Here is a 20048-nt window from a genome sequence, read left to right as displayed (position 1 = left end):
TTTGGAAATATTGCTATTATTATAGGAAAAGGAATGTCAATATATAAGGAAACACTGTGGATGACCTGGTAAACAGAACTCTGTATGTACTGTATTAATAAGCCTATGTCTAATTTTTGGCATTCATAAAAAATGTAAAGGTCATTGGACAGAAAAAAAATTCAATGAATGATATTAGTACAAATACATAATGAGAACCTGTTTTTTGACTGGACAGATCTTAGATCGTCTTAGTCAAAAGGACTTTATCCCACATCCCTTTAAAACTATCCCAAATCTGCTCTGGCACTGACTCTTTTATGTAATATAATTTATAATCTCATCTCAAGAAAAAAATTTGGTATTCCTGATGAAGTGTCCAAGCAATTTCTTCGGGATGTTAAAAATGAGTAACCCAGCATCCCTAGTTGAATGTCATTAGGCCTTGAACTAAATTTATTTCTGATTTTGCCATTCTTTTACCTCTAAATATCTCTATCAAGAGAGAAATTCTTGAAATGGGCTGCTATTTTACAAGTTTGCAAAATCCTTGGCATGTGTACATAAACTAATTACTCAACATTGTTTAATAGCATCTTGGACCAAAGGAACAGTAAATTGTAAATTATTAATGGACATTTACATTAACAATAATGTTGAAGATAAATTGCATTGCTACTGCTTAAGAAAAAACATTCCAAAATAATCACTACATTAGCCACTGGTTTGAGGGAAAGATAATTCCATGATTATCAGTAACAACATGTTGTGTGACATGATAGCTACCCCTGGGGTGACATGGGACATATGCCTGAACAGGGGGAATGAGAACAATGACTAATTTCTGGAGAGTGGAGAATATTAGGAAAACCGGCTGGTGTTCAAGATTCTGAGCAGGATTAAATATCACAAATGGATTGTGGGTGTCAGGGAAAGTAGTCAGGAGACAGCACATTACATAAGCACAGTGACAGTGAGGGAAGAAATAACTCTTAGCAAAATGGAATGAAAGTGGTATGTCTGCTGCCTCTCCCTCATCTACAGATGATGGTTTATCTCAAAAGGCCTAATCATGTGCATAGATATTTATGAAACATTCAGTAATTATGGCCCTACTTAGGAGACATAAAAATCTACTTAAGCTGGCAATAAAATTATCCAAAATTTATTTTCAATTACTACTAAAAAAAAAAAATCATTGCATAAGCTCTTAGATTTCCCTTTCCCACCCTCAGGATTTTTTAAAATCTTAGGCTGTCCAAAAACAGACACCTCATATCACATGAAAAAAATGAGAAAATGTAAGAATGAGCGATAGAATGTTTGACTTCAAGGTTTAAAAAAATAAGCCAGGTGTTATTTAAGAGTACAGACAGGAGATTTTGATGTAATAGATGAAAATATACATCTACATCCAAAAGGGTAAGGAGTTGAGTGTGGCCTTTCCAGTACCACATCTTCATTCTTTCTGTTTTCTGTGAGCCATGGAGGGTAAAGCAGCGGAGGGGTCTTTATAGGCAGTCGGGAAGACTGGTGATGAAATGAAGGGTCAAAAACTAGGGAAAGATGGTGAATCTGGCTTTTCTTGATAATCTGTATATGTACTCAGTTCATAGCTATTTATTACCTGAGCAACAGAATAAAACAAATGCTATCTCTTGGTTGTCATTCCCAAATCACACCATGCAGTCCTCTACCAAGGACAGTTCTCTGTAGTGTGCTTGCACTCCCAGTGACCATCCCCGAATTCCAAGCTAGCAGAGCACAGTGACACAGGTGTAAGGAATGAACTGTAGGCATGAGGTCATCCAGGTACCCATTTTGCTCCAAGTATGTGCTCAGGTTATGAAAATTCTCTTTGATACCAGGATATTAAAACTGTAAGAATTTCTTCAGGCCCTACTTCCCTGCCTGAAATGCAATTCCCAGCCAGAAGCACCTAGAAGCCCTGCTTTGGGAAGTATTCTACTTCTTCTAGCCCCTTCCTACCTGCCCAAAGATGACAGGATTCAAACCAGGGCTGAGAACAACAATAAGCTCCTATGGTGAAGCCAACACTCAAATCCCAACGATGCCATTCTAGGTAACTCTGCCACATCCAGATCCTATTGTGTACCTTATTCCTTTGAACTGCAAGCTAGATCTGTCAGCCTCTTTTTAAAACTTAGACCTCTCTTCTCATCTAATATTTTCCACCTGGTCTCAATTTTTGAAACTAACATTACCAACTTAGTTTGGGCATTTCTCCTTGCCACTCACAGATTGGTCAGTTATCTATTGCTCTCACTGTGAAAAATTAATAGAAACTCTCTCCTCATTTCTTTATACCCCTAATCTTTTCCCATCAACCATGATGCAGAATTCTCTAGAGTCACTTTTATCATGGAAGTAATACAGGAAAGAATAGAGTCAAATTTCTGGATCTTGAAACCTAACAAATACAAACATTTGAAAGCCAGGACTTTTGATTGCAAGAGTCAATGCAAAACACATGTAAGGTATTTTTTTGTTTTTTTGTTTTTACTTTGTAAAGTTAAATTATTAATATTTAAATGATAAATAATAGAATATGGAAGGATGCAAGTTAATGTAAGAGCTGATCTTTCCTGAGCCCAATGTGCTGGGAGCAGAGAGCATATAGATTTGGATTTAGAGTGCTTTGAAAGCAGATTAAAAGGCAGCCTGAGGTCTGTCATGCACCAACATGGTGCTACAGCCAGAAAAATAAATGAGGGCAGATAAGGTTCTGGGAGAAAGGAACCAAAGTAGCTTCCTCACTGGCTCATGTTCACAGAGGGACATGAGAAGTTTCTAGTGTTTCCTGAGCACCCAAGATGAGCACAGCGATGACTCAGAGGAAGTGGAGAAATATAAGGGGTCTCATGGTTTTGACAAAAGGACATTGTCAGCAGAGGCACTGTGGACAAAAAGAATCAGAAACCATGCTGGGAATGCAGATGTCAGCAGCAGATGGTGGTGGGACACATGCCAGCTTCCAAAAATCAAACAGTGGCCAGAATGGACAGGAGACAGTGCAAACCATGTACCCCTTTCCAAAGTTCAACCCCAAGATGTGGTGATGAAATCCAAATTCTTTGAAGTATAAATGTAACACTAGAGAGGGAAGATGGAAACTCATAATGCTAGATACCAAAAATGATACAGACATCACTGAACTTTGTTCAGTTTACCTGAGAATGACAGATTAAATGTCCTATTTTCAAGCAGAGTGGGCTCAAGACAGATACTAACTCCAGATATAAGATAATTCAGGAAGTGATGCCTTTCTGTATATCTTGAGTTTGTGGAAATGATTCTTGCAATAGAAGATACCATTCCTTTTCAATCCTGCTTTCTAGACTGACTTCCCTCCCCCGTCCTACTTAGCCTATGCTTTTGGCACATTTAATCTTCAAACTCCAGAAGTTCGGTCCTACTTCCTATGCTAGATGTCTGGACTGCCACAGACCTCCAGTAAATGGCATTGCACAAAGTTGTTAAGTAAGTCAGCTAGAACTCACTCTGCTCACAAACATGATCTACTTTAAAGTCTACTGATTTCCATTTCTTTTCTTTTTTTAGGAATTTTATTTGTTATTAAATAATGTAAAACTAATATATTGTTCCAAAGTCAGAGTAGAAATGAATGTACAAAGTTTGCTCTAGCAATACCACCCAGTTCTCTGAACTGTTTCTGAGTTACATACCAAGCAAAAGAGCCATATATGAATCTATCTATTTTTTAATTGCAATTAGTCTTTGCTTTGTTTCAAAGCAATCAACTGGAAACCATCTGAATTATGAGACTACTAGTTATCTGGATATTGGAATGTTTTACTTCCTAAATTTGGTCACTAACATTTCCAGTAGAACCATTTATTATGACTCAGAAGGTTTTACATCTTAAATTAATGCATTTTATTAAGATAGGCAGGAAATTGGCTTTGTTTTTTATTTTTTAAGTAGTATGAAGCTATAATTAAAGGGGAGCTGACCAAGAATCTGGATGATGGACTTGGTCAATTTTAGGGAAGAATACCTATGGAAGCTGGACTGGAAGGGGAGTTCTTTCAAAACTGCCAATGTTTATGGCTGTCTTGGAATTTTGTACTCCACTTCGAAAACCAATACTATATATCATTCTAGAGCTCAGGATAGAACAGTGAATAAAACAAAATCCCTGACTTCATGGAAATTTGAGGTCTGAAGACACAGATTGTCTCAAAGGCAAGTAAATACATCATCAAGCAAGATATTTTCAGATAGCAGTGAGTGCCACTAAGCATTTTAAAAAGGGCAAAAAAAAAAGTGGTCAATGCAAAATTCTCTAAAGGGATGACTTTTGAATTGGGACCAGAAGGATATAAAAGGGACAGCTGTAAATAGAACTAAGAAGAGAAAGTTCTAGGCAGAGAGAAAACAAGTATAAAGTTCCTAAGTTAGAAAATAATATGATTAGAGAAAAGGGAATGAGAAATATGCAATGAAAATTGAGAAGTAAGCAACTGGAATGGACTTTCAGGTCTTACTGAAGAGACATAAGTTTATTCTAAGAGCACTGGACAACTACGGAAGGTTTTGAGCATGCAAGTTTGTAAAGAAATTATGGAAAGGCCAATTAGGATGGCTTTGCAGCACTCCAGATAGATAGTAGTGGCTTAGAATACAGGGAAGAAGAACAGAAGGAGATGGTTTTGAAATACATTATAGAGGAATTAAGAATAATTCCTTGTGGTTTGTGTGTGGGAGATGAATGGTAGGGGAGAAATAAAAATAATTCCCTGATTTTTAACTTGGGTCACTACAAAGATGGGTAATCTGAGATAGGCTAAGAGAGGAATAGGTTTGGGAAGAAATCAATAGTTGAGATTTGAATGCATAGAGCTTGAAAGGTTACTAAGAATTCCAAATAAAGGTCTATCTGAGATTCTCAGAGAAGAGGTCAGGTTTAGGTAAATAAATCTGAGAATCATGAGTATCTAAATTGTATTTTAAAAATAGATATAGATGAACTTAACTGTGGAGAGAGTGAAAGAGGTAGAACAGCATATATCAAGAACAAGCCCTGAAGCCGTCCAACGATTAGTACTCCACCCGATTTGGGAAACCATAGGTGACTCTGAAAGGGCAGTTTCATTGAAGTGATGGATGGGGATTAAGAGTAAGTAGGAGTTAAAGACAAGCAGTAGAAATGGCATGGTAGCCAGACAGGGTTGGTGGGTCAAGATAGAGTTTGTTTGCTTTTGTTTTTAACAGAAAGAAAGTCCTGGAGTATCTATGTTTTCTCACAGAAATGGTTCAGTCAGTAATGAGAAATTGATGATGCAGGACAGCATTGGGGAGCCCAGTAATGGTGGGAGAAAACAATTCTGTGTTTGGATGGGTGTCTGCAGGAAGGGGACATATTTGAAAACCCTGTGTAAGGGAAGAGTGGGATCCAGATTTTGAAAACAATTTGGGACCACAGGATGCAAACACTTCCGTTTAAAATAACTCCCAAAGTCAGTGAATTGAAGCAGCTACGGGGCACTGGCAGGAAGACTAATTAGGGAAGAGCAGTCAGAGCAGCTGGCGCCGTTGATCACAGCCCAGCCTATCCCAAGGAACATTATCATCAGCCTTTCCAGTGGGGTACTGGTAAACTGGCCCTCCAGGAAAAAATGAAGGAAAGAAGAGAGGGAGGGAAGGAGGGAGAAAAAGATGGCTGATTAGGAAGCCCCAGGAATCAGTCTCCCCGCTTAGACAGCAATTGCACTGGCACAATCTCTCTGATAGAATTATTTTAGATCTCTGGAGTCTATTGAAGGCTCCTACCTTCCAGGGGAAGCCTTAAGTAAATTGCAGTTAATTTCGATCAATTTTGGTTCTTAGTACAGTAGCAGCTTCCCATCTCCCACCCGCAGACCCATGACAGGCAGACATGCATGTGTTCTGAAGCAACCTGCAGACAGCCTGCAGGAATCAGGGTGGACACAAAGGACCCTGTCCTCCAAATATCAAGGATCTGTGCTCAGATTGCTACTTCTGATCACAGAAGTCCAGACAGGTGGGTGGGCGGCCATTGTTTTTGCACCTCCCCCTGTTATGGCAAGCCCCTCCGTCTTGAGCGGATGGGACTTACAGGGTACTTAAATGACTCACTCCTTTACCTTCCCAAACACTTCATTTTTCTCTGTTACCCTTTTTGGGAGCTGGAAATTAAATATTAGGACATTCTAAAGTAACTGCATACATAGGGAAAATTAGAAAATTACTGTGCATGCCCACAGAAAAGCACAGACTCAGTAAAGATCTGAGAAGACCTTAAATATCTATCACAGTTTAGATCCATTTCTCATCAAGTTTCATTTCTGTCATAGAAATAAATCATTTCTCTATGTCTTTGTAGAGTCACTCTGTTTACAAAAAGATGAAAAATATTTTTAAAAACACTATACTCACTAGTCAACACAATACAAAGGATGAAGTAGCTCTTAAATTACCAATAACCTTAAGATTACAATTGTTAAGAGGTTGAATTGTACAGCATGGAGCAAAAGGTGAATATGAAATGAAAAGTGAGAAATCATTCTGTTTTTTTAAGTGTGCAAAATTCCTTTATTGATATATCCTCTTCTGAAATAATTCATGCTGAATAAATATAATGTAGAGCCAAATTCCACAAATAGCAAATAGTAACAAAGATCTTGAAACTAATTTTTTGTCATCATATAAATTTAAAGTTTCCAGGCATAACAGATTCAGACTGTATTGGGCAAACTGAGTGGAGTTCTGAGAATGTGATGAACATTTGCTGAACATTCAAAACATGTCTGAAAGAGAGGGAGAAAAGATCTATATGACACAGAACGATTGAATTAAATGACTTTCAAATAAAGATGTGGACCTTACAATAACCTCAAGTCACATTCAATATGAAGCAAAGATTTACATGAAAGAACTACCTTTAGATGTATGAGCATTCAGATGAAAGAAGTGTGCTCAGTGAAGTAGAGAACCCGAAAATGCTTTGCAATAGCCTGTCCATTGCTCAAGCATGATAACTTCAAAAGGGGCTACAGAAATAAATGGAAAATTAGAATCAATACTGATCAAGCAATGAAAAGGCAGAGTACAAGTTAATTCCCATAGCTATATATCCAAGTCCAGATATATCTGTATGGATGATCAGAGATGATTAAGTAGCAGTATGTCAAGACCTGAATTAATCTCATCTGTTACCAAGTCTTTCTCCAGATCTTGTTTGATGAAAGCCCATTTAACCAGTTATTCAACCACAAGCTTCAGAGTCATCTCTGAATCCTCACTCTTTCCCATTTTTCCCCATCTTTTACCAATTCTATTGATTTCACTGCTAGTATCTAGACAGTCCTTTTAATGTGTATATTAATGATACGAGCTCCATCAATCCCTTGACTAGGTCACTGTAACAATGTCCTAATTAATCTCCATGTCTCCAGTGTTTCTCCTTTCAACCTATTCTCCACATTGTTGCAGAAGTAATCATTCTAAAATGCCAATCTGATCATATCACTTCTTTGATAAATATCCTCCCAAAATTCCCTGATACCAACTGGGATAAAATCCAGATTCCTTAGCATGACATAAAAAGCCCTTGATAAGGACAAATTTATTCCCTACCCATTCTTTCCCTAGATATCTCCTGCTCATCCTTTTAGACCCTATTCAAGAATTATCTCCTCTAAAAATTCATTTGTGATACCCTTATCTGAATCTGGTTCTCTAACCACAGCATCTTGCTATTCTTTTTGTCTTAGAACATAACACAGTTTGTTTTCATTGACTGGCCATGTGTCTTCATCCCTACCACCCTATGAACAATTTAAGAAGCCATTGTCATGCATTTTTGTATCCCCGCTGTGGAACACATAGTACAGAATTAAAGTGTTTGAGAAAGAAAGGAAATTGGTTGGGGGAGGGCAGAGTTGCACAGGAGAGAAGAGATTGGCTAGATAACTCTAGGCACTTTTTAGCTCTAAAATTCTGTCTCCATGATTCCATTTATTTGGGCCAGACCCTCACATCCTACACATATAATCCATAGGCAATGAAGGGTGAACTCTCAAACCAATAAGCTATCCCTCTGTTCTCCAACCACAAGGGAAATTGTTCCCTTGAACTCAGAACATAAAGGCAGCAAGGAAGCTTTAGAGTAAGAGAAACTTTTAATAGTGTAAATTCTTAGTATTACCAAGAGAAATAGATCCCCAGGTGGTATTCCAAGGAGCTGGTTTTTTACCTCCAAATCAACAATGCCCATTGAAGCATGGGATCACCCTCCCACACTGCAGAAAGTCTTGGAAGCCAAAAGCTGGGTAGGTGAAGCCATTCTGCACACTAGAGGGCAGTATGCAGAAACTGTTGATATTCCCTTATTTATGAAGTTTCCTTGGTCTGGATTGTTCTTCCCTTCATATCAAGTTAAAATGTATCTTCCCTTGACTGACTTGTTTGTACTTTCTCTGTGGCACATCTGTAACTCTTCTACAGAATATATCACACTCTTTTTATTATTGTTATGTAAGCATAGAGAGACAATTCTCCACAGGACTCTTGCATTTCTGCCCTCTTGAGCATAAACATTGACAGCTTTTGCTTTCAACTATATTTTCAAGGGTGTTTATATGGCAAACTACCAAAGAAGACAGAGATAGTGTCTCCCTTTGGGGTAGGGAGGAAGAAGACAGGTCTTTTTCCTAACCTTTCTTGGTAATAAAGATAATGTCTCCCCCCAAAGTGAAGGTTAGGTAAGTTTGTTAGCAGCCTCTTTTATAAGATTGAGAACTTCCTAAGCCTGGAGTTTCTCAACTCGGATACAAACCTACTGTATATGCATCTTCCTGCATCCTTTTATGTCACCACCATGGAACCTGGTGGGTGTGAGGGAGGAATCCATGAGAACAGGGAGTTCATGCTGCTTACTATGCCATGAATAATAAAGTCCTTTTCTCTGACCCTAGAATCTCATCCCTATGTCAGCATCTCTGAAGCTGTAACAGGATTGCTTGTTAAACATTTAAGTACAGTGAAATCTCAAATCCTTTTTGAATTCTTGATAACATGCAGTGTGTGTGTGTGTGTGTGTGTGTGTGTGCATGTGTGTGTGTGTGTGTGAGTGTACTTATTTAACTTACTCAGTTTCTTCTGACTATAAAATCCTTAAGAGTAAGGATTGTATCTATTTCATCCAGGCATCTCCAATACCTAATCTAATTAAAATTAAAATAGATATGAGCTGAGTAAAAATATAATGAGATCATGGTAGTTAAGAAGAGGAAAGGGGGTCAGGAAAAATCTATCACATAATTTATAAATCTTTTCATCACTTATTAATTCATGCTGTTTTTCATTAAGTTAAGTCCATACCATTGTTCCAAGTTAGAAAAAAACTGGACTCTTGTCCATACATATTCTTTACATGACAATTATGGCCTTAACCCCAATGCTTACACTCTCATTCTATCCTCATATCATAACTTTTTTGGAATACTTCAACAAAGTATGGGGTTCAGTGAGGGGGGTTCAGTGATAACAGCAATGCATTAATTCAGAAGTATCCACAACATTTTATCACAAATAGCATAAAAATTTACAAAGAGTTTTTCTTGATTAAAAATCCATGCATAGACGTAGTCAGTGATAGAAATGAGCTGTCTTTTTTCTCCAGTGGTTTGGCTGGAGAAGAAATGGGGGGGAAGCCCTCTCAACATATATATTTAATTCTGCAACTTACATAAAGGGATAGGAGCCTCATGGAAGGTAAAGCACTTGGACCATGACTTTTTCTCCCTACTCACCAACCCACCGTCAACATTTAAATTCAAAATATAAAATCATATCTTTTTGCAATACAGACAATGAGGGCTGCTGACTGAAAACATACCTTGAGGAAGAAAGGGGCTGGACCTGTGTTCCAGATGGGAATGTTGCTTCTGGATTCCATTTCTTAGTGAACTTTAGATCTCATCCTTACTCAGTCACTCTTGCACTGTAGTTATGTCTAGAGAAATGACTATGTGTGTGCATTCAAAGAACTGAAGCATCGTAACTGATACAAGTTGGGACCCAGGTAGTTTTGTTGAGGGTCTCTCTCTTCTCAGTGTGATACAGAGAAAAGAAATGTCCTCCTCTTCACTGAAAGGAAAATTCATGGCTGGCAAAGCGGCCAAAGAAGTGGGGGGAGGGGAGGGTTCAGTGATAACAGCAATGAGATCCTCAAGTGAGGCATAGGAAACAGGAACACTTAAGCCATATCTCTGGCTTCCCCGAGGTCTCTGAGGCTGCTTTTACTGACTTGAGGAGACTGGGCTCCAGTGATCCTGAAGTCACCTGACTGGATGGATCTGGCAGGCAGAGCTACCTGGGTATCAGCCTCAGCAGGGTCCAGATAAAAGGTCAAATTTCTATTTCTTCTAACACAGTTGATTCATAGTCATGTATAAACATCCCTGGAGAGTCTTTGAAAATTTGGGGAAAGGGAACATTGCTAGTAATGTGAGTTTTTAAAGCCATTGAAATTTGGTCATAAATACAAATGCAGCTTCACTCTGTCCACAAGCATGTGAAGTACAGGGGACATTTAGTAGCAAAAATACCAAAGTACAGAAGATAAATTTCAAAGAAAAAGTTTACAGCTTGTCCTCTGCAGGACAGACTGTCTATGATGCTCTTTCATCACAGTTAGGTAAATGAAGGCTCTGGCAGTGCAATGACTCAGAGATAACAAAATAAAGTTGTAACATCAATATCCCCAAATGTTTGGGGATGTATTTGAGAACATAAATATTAAATGCTGAAAAAGAGATTGAGCCTGCCCTTCAAGTCCAGCAGCTGGCTTTCCTTCCTCATGTAGTGCCCTCTATGATTATCCAAGTGGAAAAACAAAGCTCTCAAGGAGCCATAGACGATAGTACTTTGTAAAGAGGTAGTGCATAAGTATTTTTGTTGTTATTGCTTCATTTCATTTTTTTATCAATAAAAGATTTAATTGTCCTGACTTCACAGGAACAGGTCCTCATTTGGGGGCAGCTATTACAGTATAAGGGGCTCTGAGTACCTCTAACCAAATAAAGCCATCTAACATCTATCCAATGTTGCCTTTGATAGATAAGTTTGAGCAACTCATTTTTTTGAAGGAAGGCCTTGTGAACATTCAAGATCTATTGGTTAATAACACATTAAAGTAAGTTTGTTTATCAGTTTTTCCATCATGGCAGCTAAGGAGAACTGTTTAGAGTAATGAAAAATGTGAGGAGTAACTTAAGGTACAGACTTCACTGTTACCAAAATTTCCATGAAAGAGGAAGGGAAAAGGAGAAAACAGTAAAGAAGGAGGTGAGACAACTCCAGAGGCAGGCAGACCTGTGACCTGACCATGTTAAAAAATCTAAATTCCTTTCTGAAGTATTCAAGTTTCTACTGTTTCCTGGAAATGCATCCTCTCAAAATTATGTCAAATGAGAGCCGCTTAGGGGAACCTCTGAATCCTACTTGGCTATGCACTATTTGTTAGAAGTACAATGTCATCTTAATCCACTAAAATGAAAATCCCACCAAGAAGTAAAAGGTTGATAGAGAGGTAAATATTCCCCTAGAATGTATGATTAACACCTCTGTCTATTTTTCTTAAGTTCAAAGAGCTATTATTAGAAAATTGTAGCACTGTGCAGTTAAGTGTGGCAGATGGCATACAGGAGTGAGTGGTGTGCAATTTACAGTAAACAAATTCTTTATCTTTGACGGGTCATGGGGAGAACTAAAGCGGTCTCCAATTCAATCAGGGAATACGCTAGAAAATACTGACATGTGGATTCACTAATTATAGTGAAATGTGTTAAAAAGCTACAATTATCCCAATGGATGGAACCTTTTCCCATGAATATTAGAAAAAACAACCAGGCGTCATGGGCTGACAGCAGGATACCATTTGTAAATGTGCCCCCAGATTGGTTTTGACACCTGTTCAGAGAAGAGATTCAAGTCTTTCGAGCCTTCCATGTGGTCTCTTTTCAAGATAGGTACACCATTTGATAGTATGTGTGAGTGTGATTTTATCAGCTGTTCTTGTATCAAGTTTAAGAGGAAAAACTGTAGCAGACATTTTTTCTGTCTTAAAAATGAGAGCATCAGTGTATTGGAAAGTGATTCCAGTAATGCTCATTAGGTTGGTTATCATCAAATACTGTTTCAAATATTCCAGAGTTTGACTTCTATCACCACAAAAAAAGGGAAAGAGACCATAACACAAGTATTATGACATGCTTTTTTAAAAAATAGTTGTTTGATCACATGTTGAACTATGGCCATGAAAGTTTATCAGAATGTGAAATAAGGTACAAGGATATGCAATCAAATATTTATAGGAACCACCAGAATGATCTAGAATATGCCCTACATCATAGCACTCCATGGGGTTTACCAGTGGCTTGGGGCATATGAACCTGCACAGAGGTGTGATGGGATGCTCTTAAATGATGAGGATCTTTGATCCAAAAGAATGAGATCACTGAAGGGAAGAAGAGTTTTCTGGACAATCCCTTTAATTCAATGGTAGATACTAGGATGTATAACACCTAGGATTTGGGGAGAGTGCCTTATCAAACACCCTCCAGAGATCTGGAGGCCTGGGAAATTTTGCTAGGTTTTTACCATTCTTGTGTTTTATAACCTGAAACATAACCATTACCCAAAAAAGCTCAAGCTGCAATTTCAATATGTCAGCTAGTATCTGCTGCACCAGTTCTACTGTGAATGGCCTAAGCATCCTTTAGTGGGATAGCCAAATTCATAAATAAGACTGCAGATTCTGCCCTGGAATGGTGATACCCCATTTTTAAGATGAGAAATTGATCTCTCATTCTAACAGGGAGGAGGAGATTTCCCACTTCTTGGGAAAATATAACAATGTGTCAGCTAAAAGATTCATCTGTTAAGAGTGACTGGGAATTTTTTGAACCCAGCTGCTGTTTATCATGTCACTGACCACAGGCTTTCACCTGAAAGGCATATATGACTTTATGTTGGGGACTGTATTATAGACCAATGTTTCTGGACTGGGACAGATGTATAAAGAGACAGCCACTAAATGGGCCTTAGGATGATGTTTTAAAAAGATTCTTACTATGTAAGAAGTGGTAGGAAAAAATTAAACTTTAATTCATTCAATTTATAACTTACAAGGATACGAGAATTTGATTTAAGACTTTAATCGTCCTGGAATTTAACTTAAGAATTCTGGAATTTAATTTCTTTGTGTTTTTAATCTTTGAACTTTAGTTTTTCCCTGACAATTTGATAATAACATAGCACAGATATTCAACTTTGGGGCCCCTCTGTATTGGTAACATTTTGTTATTGCAATATCTTTATGTTGTTGCATGATCTCATTGCATATCCTCTAGTGAGCTCTAGTACACAATGTTGTCTAGATATAATGTGGGAGGAGAAATAAAATAAGGTGACCTCTGAGCATTGGGTAGAGCAAGGTACTATAATTAACTTAAATAATATACCATTCTCACTCATTTTTAGAGCCTTCTGGACCAAAGTCTACACTGCTTGCCAGTGGTCCCAGGAAGCTGCATAGCAGAGCCCTGCTGGTATTAAGAGAATGGCTTCATGAAGCTTAGAATACCATCTGGATAAGTGGTGATCTCCTCTGCGGCCCATAGTCACATCCCTAGGGAACCATAGGCTAATTACTAAGCCAAATAATTTAAAGGAACAAAAATAAATGTTACAGGGAATTTATCACTTACTCTTCATGATTTCCTTATTTCAAGTAGAATAAGGCTCCTAGGCCTTTGCACTACCACTTCCTCACTGCTCATGGCTACAGCTCACCTACTGTTCAGTAGAGAGAAGTTAGTAGATAAGGTTTCTAAAGCAGATGGAATTTCCTATTACGTCACCTAAACATGGAGGATTTAGTCTCTTTTCTTCTCTAGCCACCCAAACCAGTGAGTGACAGGCAATGATACTGGATAGGTCTTTATCTGGGAAGTATTAGCAACCTCATTTGTTCCTCTCATTTAAGCCTCATCTTCAAACTAGCAATAAAAGTAACATTTGCATCTTCACTGTCTGACTTCTGTAACTATTTCTCCAACAGTTCTACACTGAAGCAGAGAAAAAGATTTATTAGCCTATGCAGATTCCTATACATTCTAATTGCCTCAAGTATTTAAATTATTTTTGATATCAAAATGGGAACATTCATTCTTATATATTTGCTCTGGGAATTAGGTCTAAATGCTATTTTAGACCTTCATCTTTCCAGAAAAAGTGAAGGTCAAGTAAACATACTTTCATAGATTTTACAAATCCCCCATATAATATTTTTGACATGAAACAAAGTCACAAATTTCATGGATATTGCACTCATATTGGGAAAAAAGGTTTCATGTATATCATTTTTTACATTAACTAAAAAAAATGTTTTAATCTTCCTCAGGTGCCCCCATCCCTCCTAGTACTGGATAGCTGGAAAACCCAAGCTTGTTAGGTGGACACTGTGTTTCTTTTGGACTATAACAACCCCACCTCCACCCAAATCTGTATGTAGGGAATTCCCTCCTCCATGAATCTTGATGAGTGTCAGTGACTACTGCCCACTGTAGGAACTGAAAACTTTTTCCCCAGCTTTCCTTGCAGCTAGATCACATGACATAGATTCTGCCAATACGATGCAAATACACTTGAACTTTACTCAGAAGCTGGGATGCAGAGACGCAGGGAATGTGCAAGATCCATTCTGTCAATGCCGCAGTAAACAGAGCAGTCGCATCCATTTCCCAAAGTCAGTAGTAGTAGAAGGATGTCAGCGCTGTTGTCCCACATTGAACGTGGAGGCAGTTCCCACAAAGCTACGCATTCTCAGCACTGCTGTCTGGACAGACCAGTCCTGCAGAATGATCTGAACTTTGTCTCTGACTACATAGCCTCCAACTCTGGTTTTCCAGAAGTCACAGAGATTATTAGCCATCCAATAGCCTTTATTTTCTGCTTAAATTAAGCAGAGGTGATTCTATCACTTGAAAGTAAGAGTGCTGATGGATACCCTGTTCAGTGAGCACTAGCTCAGTTTTGCCAGTATGAACGGTCTCTGTCCATTTAAAACAAACTTTTTGGGCTAAGTTCTAAGTTTTGCAGAATTCTACCCTCTTTCTTTTTTTCTCCCACAAAAAGTACCCAGGTCTGTGCAGTCTAATAGAGCAGCACTAGTTACAAGTGGCTATTGAGCACCTGAAATGTAGCTATTCTGAATTGATTTATGCTGTAAATGTGAAAACATGCTGTATTTCAAAGAGTTAGCACAAAAAAAGAGAGAGAATGTAGAATATCTCCTTAATAACATATTTAGTGCATGTTAATATTGTATTTTGGAAATATTAGGTTAAATAAAATATATTGTTAAAATTAATTTCCTCTGTTTCTTTGTACTTTTTAAAATGTAGCTACCAGAGAATTTAAAATTTCACTTGTGGCTCACATTGTATTTCTATTGGACAGGCATACAGGGAGCCAATGGTCATATCTTTACATATTATATCATTATTCTATTAACAATATCCCCAATACACAGCCCTTAAAAACAATAAAATCTTTATTTTCCATAATATAATTTTATAACCAGATCATTTCTATTACCAAGGGAAGGGAAAAGAGCTAATGTAATAAAAGGGCCTAGGTGCCTGGCATAGTGCTATGTAATTTGCATGTATTATTTCATTTAATCCTCATTACCATGATATGAAAGAGATATTAGAATGCTTATTTTATAAATGAGGATATCTTCTGAGGAGTTAGGTAGTTTTCCCAATGATCTATAACTACTATGTGGTGGAGCAAGGTCTGGAACACAGATCAGTTTGTCTTCTAAGAACTATTTTCCAATTACCCTGTGGATGACACCCCTTCCTTCCACCTTCACCCTGTTATCTACTCAGAGTTAAAATTCCCAAATAAATCTACAGCCTATGGATCACCAGAAACCCTTTGTTTTAATCTATATATATCGCATCTCTTTTTTTCTTCAGTTTCAGAAAATTATAGTATTTCTCTTAAGTTATATTATGACTGTTTCAGATCATCAAATTCAATAACTAATGGGGAGTTAAGTTTATTAGAGTGAGACATTCTTACCCAATTCAAGTTTTGAACCAAAAAGCAATTCTCTATTTCTTCTTTCAGTCTCGGTTCTCAGATGTAGTTGAACTTAGACCTATTTCAAAACATAGCTATTTTTTAACTTTTTATTTCAATCAACTGACTCTCTGGTCCATATGGAACCCTTTAAACAAGTATGGACAATGTGTTTTCTGTACATATGTACAGGTGGTCAAATAATTTTCCAGGTGCAGGAGGTTGTTGAGATACATTTTTTTAAGTTCTGAAATACTGGAAATTTCTGAAACATTTTAACAATTTATGGGGACATCTGGAAACACTATTTTTGTATTAGTAGGTGCCAGAACATCTGAGGCATTTGAAACTATATGCAAAGGTCCAGAAAAAAGTTGATGCCACAATTTATAGGTTTAAAATAAATACCAAAATAATTTCATTAATTCAGATGTTGTGACAGATTTTTCCCCAAATCTAGTTCTCTTTTAGCCTCTGAACTTTTGTCAACTGTACATTAATCTGTCCCACATACAAATTCATCCCAAACAGTGCTGTCCTTGCTATTTATTCTGTGGTGGCCATAGAAGCAGTAATTGGCCTCTAAGTGGAGGGCTTTTTTTAAATGTTTCATTAACAAAAGTCTTCAAAAACCTCTGGTGCCATAATCCACATATGTCAGAGCCTAAGTGATGTACCTCTGTATTGGTAGGAGACTACAGGGGTCTGAGGAAGGTGGAAGGGGTGTTACAGCATGTCTTTTGGAATTATACATTTCATATATTGAATTCTCCTAAGTAGCTTTATTGGCACACTTTAAAAAGTAAATGAGATGATATCTAGGAGGGACATAAAGAAATATATGTATTGTCCTGGTCAAAAGAAGAACACAGAGTAACAGTGAAATTCAGAAAAACAGACTCTAACCTCAAATGCAGGAATGATTGCTATAAACTGAAATGATCTGAGGAAGTTCTGAGGTCTTGGAAGGGGACAGCCACTAGAGGAAGGAAGCAAAGAGAACCTCTGAAGTGAAAACATAGAGGCAAGAAAGAGAATTTTATTTTAGACAGCTAAAAGATAAAGCTGGAGTAGAGTGTGAAAGAAATGAAAGGGAAATCAGGTAGAACTTACTTGCTTTAGATTATGTTGTGAAATATCTTGAATGCCAGGCTAACGATATCAGATAGTATCCTGTATGTTATGGGGCAATAGTAACCAATTTTACACAAAGTGATGAAAACATACTGATTTATTAAGATTCTGAACAAATGAGATCAAAAGGAGGACAAGGCCATGTGAGGCACATGATAAAGCAACTGTGGCTGTTGGTGAGGAAGAAGGATGAGGGTCAAAACCAAACTGAAAGTAAGGTACTATGCCTGGGGGTTTAGGAGAGCAATTTAAGTTGGATGAAAGACAGGGATAACACGGCTATTGCAAGGGAAAGCTTATTTGTAAGAATAAGATGCTAAATTCTGTTGATTCTGAGCTGACAACACTATTAACAAGACTCTTACACCACTCAAGACTGTGGAAAGGCTTGTGAGGTACGAGTTTTTTGATTTTCTAACTAACAAATTCACTGAATGGATTAGAGTAATATGAAAAGCCAAAATCATTGGGAAAAATGCATATTATTTATTAGAATTGCTTACCTATTGCCTTGAATCACTGCCTGATTTTAGTTGAAATACTGTGACATGAAATGGTTATTCAAGAATAATCACAAATAATTGGGCAAATGAACATGTACATGCAGAAGCAGAAGCAAAGCGACTACTAAAGGTATGATGCTTGGGAGACAGAAAACATCTAAACGAGGAGCTGCTGTCCTATTTTGTTTTCATTCACTGGAATGTATCCTTTGATTTGACATGATACAATTTCTCACAACAGGTATGGTTTACCATGATCTTAACTTTAAAAAAAACGTAATCAGCAGTTCTCAAACTCCATTTTTAGTCCATGTTACTTTTATATTGTGCATCCAAACAAAGAAAATGTGAGAATTATAGTGTATTGACTAATGTGGAATTGTTGAATACTTCAATGGATTTTGTATGGTTAGCCAAGATTATTGTTGAGTTTTCTGTAAATTATTTCAACCACATGAACCTACAAGAAGTATAGAGAAACTTGTTTTGGGGAGGATGCGTTTGGGAGGATTGGCTTTTCATTTGACCATATACTCAAAAGTAATCATTTATGACAGATTGGGAGTTATTTACCTTTCTAAAATTGTTATCTAAAATGACCTCTCAAGGTCACTGCTCTATATCAAACAAGTTTGGAAATAATAGAGATTTGGGAACCTTAAGAGTATTATAACAAGTAATCCTTGATGATTCTCTATGGTGCATTGTAATAGGCAGAAAATTACTTAATGTTTTTCTTCCTAATCCACCTCTACACTACAACTATAATAGAGACACCATGAACTTTATCCTATCTTGATTCACTTAGAGAAATAAAAGTACATTTAAAAAGTTGTAAGACAAATGAACTACTATAACTAGAGCCACAGCTATTAGTATTATTTACAATTGCTACTCCCTTCTAAAAGGAGCCCTTTACCAAAGGAATCACAAAAGCTACCGATCTTCACTTCTATAAAAATGGATTTGTGGATATTAATGTCTTCTTTTATCACATCTTTTTATTTTACCCAGCAAAGTAGAGAGAAAAGCTAAACTAGGCAGAACAAATAGAAGTTCTTTGACTTCTATGACAGAAAATTCCCCCAGGTGGAAGCTTCAAACAGCTATAATAAATCTTAATTTAGAGAAGTATAATATTTCACAATAGAAGATATTTCATTTCCCTAAACTGCTATATCGCACATGCCTGTAAGAGAACAGAAGCAACATTAAATTTTTATTGACTGATAAAAATAGAACTTATAGTTATTCAGGATTTGAAAAAAAATAGCAGGCTAATTTGTGAATTAAGATAGACTCTAAATTGTATGATGGTAATAACACATATCATACAGTACCATAGGGGGTTTTGAGGATCTGAAGAGACAATGAGTATAAGGTCTCTGGTACAACCAGTGTTCCACTGTAGGTATTCCATCAAGTGACTCATTGTTACCATCAGTGTTACTTCTATTACTACTAATATACATCAAGCAGCATAATTTACTAATGAAAGGTACTTATATTACATCATTTAAATGACTTTCATTCAATTAGAGGTTACTTACTATTCAATTAGAAATCCTGCTCTTCTTTTTCCTACTCATTTTCACAGTTGAATGCAATTTAATATAGTGGTGTAGCCATCATAAACCTATCTGATCATTTTTAACAGACAAAGTCCATCTTTAATTAGCCAAGTCCTCATTGTAAGCATTACATTTGAGTTTATTTGAATAATCAACATTTAACCCCAGGAAGAGTTCTCAGATTGTCTGATAAAGATATGATGGAGGCTCTCACCAAGTTATCCCATGATGTATGTGGGGTTTGGGAAATGCTCTTCAGGCAGCCCTAGGGGAGCTGACTGGAAAGGAGTGGAATGTTGGCAGAAAGAAGACAGTTAAAAGGTTGTTGGAGCTTATTCAGGAATAAAATAAGGAAGAACAGGTCTGTTTTTGCAAATGAAATGAAATGAAAAAGTAGAGTAATACCCTACTTAGATAGAAATTAACTTTTGGAGGTCCTAGTCATTAGAAACAAAGTTGTGAACGTGGAAAAAAGAAAACAGCATCATGCACTGGGAAGTGACGTGCAGTCCTCACTCAGTGTCTGTCTCTTTTTACTCTGCATAGAGATCATGTAATCCATCCCAGGTTGTAAACAAAGTAGACAAACTATCATGGAATCTATGCTCTGTCTTCATGAAATCTAACCTTAAATCACTTATCTCCTGAACTTAGGATACATTTTTCTCTACCCCTGCTACCACTAGAGACAAAGGAA

Source organism: Manis pentadactyla, chromosome 7, assembly GCF_030020395.1.
Source record: "Manis pentadactyla isolate mManPen7 chromosome 7, mManPen7.hap1, whole genome shotgun sequence".
Classification (NCBI taxonomy): Eukaryota; Metazoa; Chordata; class Mammalia; order Pholidota; family Manidae; genus Manis; species Manis pentadactyla.
This window is presented reverse-complemented; position numbering follows the sequence as displayed.